The 3,525-nt window shown below is 39.0% G+C and overlaps 1 non-coding gene across 1 annotated transcript; it reads right to left on the bottom strand.

The window, feature by feature from the left end:
- Positions 1-2,536: 2,536 nt before the first annotated feature.
- Positions 2,537-2,643, bottom strand: LOC142169994 (small nucleolar RNA R71). Its single transcript, XR_012699613.1, has one exon. It is a non-coding gene; the product is annotated as a small nucleolar RNA R71 (small nucleolar RNA).
- Between the last annotated feature and the right edge of the window lie 882 nt (positions 2,644-3,525).

Below are 3,525 nucleotides of genomic sequence, written 5' to 3'. Positions count from 1 at the left end.
TTAGGATAAATAATTATAAAAAAAAACCTTTGACTTTTAAGATTTTTAGTTTAAAAATTTACTAGAGTTATTTTGTGTATTTAAGTTTAAGAAATATTTTATTAAACAATTTTAGCTTAAACTTTTGGAAACGTTCTCGGGGCTTATTCCCCAAATGAATGCCCAAAACATTGAGATTTACGCTTCGGTAAACGCCTGGAATGTTGGGGCTTACGTCTCGGTACGCCTCAATACATTTTTAGTGCGCCTCGTCTCAGGGCTCGCCCCAGAACTTCTTCCAAAAAATACCTTTTAAAACATTATTTAAGATATTTCAGTTCATATATTTGTCTTGTTATTTTACAATTAAATATACATTAAAACTTTAATTAAAAAAAATTAAATTTATAAATATATCAAAGGTATTGTACTAGATGCCCAACGAATTGACAACAACTGCATGATGTGCGGCTATAATTCCATATTTTAGTACATTAATTACCTTGCATTTTAGGTGCTTTAATATTAAACTACACTTTATTTGCGCGTAATGGAGTCTATTTTATGTGTAGGTGAATTGGAGATGAAAGTAGAGCAAAAGGAATAATTAAAGTCTAAAGCGTGCTCGAAAACAGTTGAAAAGAAGAAAGAAAGAAGTGAGCAGCGGATAAATGAGAAAGCTGGCGAAGCAAGCTTAATAGCTCGCGTGGGAGCTGGCTGGGAGAGCCTTTTAGCTCGCGTGGGAGCAGGCTAGGCGAGGCAGGAGGCGAGGTCCACCTCTCATTAAGGCTGGCGACGCCAGGTTTGGGGCGAGGTATTGCTCGCGTGAAGCCTCGCGAGGCGAGGTCTGAGGCGCGCACACTCCGAACTTTGAACGCTTATTTCGTCTCCTGGTTTGACTAGGACTTGGCCTATGTCATTTAGGTATTTTTCTACACATATAAATAGACATAAAACGCCACTTTTGAAGTAGTTTTGCAACCGGAGGCAAGGATAGCTCGTGAAACAACCGTTGGGAGTTAGAATCATTGATTTCTACATCCTTTCATCTTTACTTATAATTTAATTATGCAAAACATCTGGAATATTGTTACTATGAGTATGAGTAGCTAATCTCCTAATCTAGGGTTTTGAAAAAATCTATTGGAGGATGATTTTCCTGTTACGTTAATATAGATTTGCTGTAGTATTTTCTCTATTTGTTCCACTATATTATTATTGTTGTTGATTGAAAGGCCCTCAATCAACTGTGCCTATTTAGTGTGTATTACTCGGGAGAGAGTGCATATTTAAGTAGTTGTTGAACAACATCACTCCTAACGTATATGAGAGATCAATACAGAGGGTTTAAAGGTGGGATTAGGGATAACGAAACCTTGGGTGCGAATCCGAGTGAGCCGTACTTAATGCCAGCTAGCATAATTCGGGAGAATATGTCTAGTAAATTGTGGTAGTTACTTGAGAGAGAATTACAACACTCTGAGCGTTCATGATCGGTAGAGAAGACTTAGGCAAATTTATAGAAAACATAGCGAAAAGGATTCCGACAATAGGGGAAATCATAACCTTAGATCATTCTAATTCTTATCTACAACCCGTTCGTAGTTAGTTACTTAATTATTGCATTTTTATTACGTGATATTTAGTTAGTAAACATCAAATTTGTTACTTAAATATTTCTGAAGATTGATTGCGTGAATTTGTGCGAGTCTAGTAGTTGTGTTTAATAGGTTAATTCCCCGTGGAATTCGACTCCGGACTTATTAACCGAAATATATTTGCAATGACCGCTTAGTCCTTTTTATAAGGCATAGTTGGGCGAGATCAAATTTTGGCACCGTTGCCGGAGGAATTAATGGTGTTATTAATCGCAGCTAAAATAATTGCTAGAATTCTTAGTGTAGTCAATTTTCTTCATTGCAAACCAAATACATTGAAATTCTAACGTTTGTAGTCTTGGGTGCTACAAGTGCATGCCTAGAAACTCCTCAAGAACTGGTGAATTGTTCGAAGCATTATCAGATCCAGAGAAAGTTTCAAGGCACTGAATCGTGCAAACAAGAAGGGCAAACAACAACAGAACTCAACAAAACAAATCGAACCAGACATGGATGACGGAGTAGAAAATCCAAACAACAGAAACAATGAGAATGACCCGAACAATCAGGGTGTGGTGCCTCTTGTGCCAGAAGCAGCATTGTATGACTGGGCACAACCTACCACAGAAAATCTGGCAACCACAATTGCAATCCCTCAAATACAAGCGGAATCATTTCAAATCACAAACAACATGTTACATTTATTGCAGAACAAGGGATTGTTCTCAGGGTCATACATTGAAGATCCTCAGCAGCATCTGAAGAACTTCCTGTCAATATATGTCACGCAAAGGCAACCTAATGTGACACCGGAAGCAATAAAGCTGTTATTGTTTCTATTCTCGGTGACAGAAGAAGCTCAGACTTGGCTTAATTCACTCCCCATAAACTCCATCACTACTTAGGAGGAATTAGTCAAGCAATATTTGAACAAGTTCTACCCACCCAATAAGACGGCCAAACAAATTGATGATATATTAAGCTTCAGGCAGAGACCAACATAAACACTATAAGAAACGTGGGAGAGGTTCAAGGGGATGCTGGTTAAATGTCCACATCATGGCATTCCAGATCAGATGTTGGGGCAGAGGTTTTACATGGGACTTGTAGACGACTTAAAGGCCAATGTTGATGCTTCAGCAGGTGGAGCATTTTTGAGCAAAACATTCAGAGAATGCAAGACCCTACTTGATAAAATGGCCCAAAACTCAGGATGGATGACAAGAGACTCTACGATCACTCCTGTAGTTCACTCAGTGTCTTTGGAACCAAACAACTCCATAGCTAAAAATATGTCCACTCTAATGACGCAAATGAGTATCCTCACCAAAAAGATCGATGAATCAGGCCAGAAGCAGCAGGTACACATAGTTGATGCAACTAATGGGGGCTTATGCACACCATGCATTAACCAACCATATGTATACTCGTGGAGTGCGGAAGGTGACAACCAGCACTATCAGGAAGATATGAACTATGTGGACAACTATGTGGGACATAGGCAAGGTGGTCAGAATTGGGGGAAGCAGAATCAACAATATAGGCCGACAAAACAGCAGTACAATAATAACAATAATCCTGGAGCTATGCGACCACAAGGTCAAGTTATGCCTTACCAAAGGCAACAAGGTTACAACCAGCAAAATCAGCAGCTAGCTTATCAACAGCCTCAATAATAACAGATAGTGAGACAAGATGATGGGTTTTCTGAACTTAAAGGAATGCTGCAACAACTAGGTCCAATGAAAAAAATACAAGAGAGAGTGGATTCACATGAATCATCGATAAAGGGCATTGAGATTCAATTAGGACATATTTCGATGACTCTAAATAATCGTCCCCAAGGGACGCTATCTGCAGACACACAAGTCAATCCAAAAGAGTAGGGCCTGAAACAGCTTATGATAGTGAGTCTAAGAAATGGTAGAGACCTAGACCTGGAGCGAGA

The sequence above is a fragment of the Nicotiana tabacum genome, chromosome 15 (genome assembly GCF_000715075.1).
Source record: "Nicotiana tabacum cultivar K326 chromosome 15, ASM71507v2, whole genome shotgun sequence".
NCBI classification, from domain to species: domain Eukaryota; kingdom Viridiplantae; phylum Streptophyta; class Magnoliopsida; order Solanales; family Solanaceae; genus Nicotiana; species Nicotiana tabacum.
The sequence above is the reverse complement of the archived record's forward strand: the minus strand, read 5'-3'. Positions and strand labels throughout refer to the sequence as shown.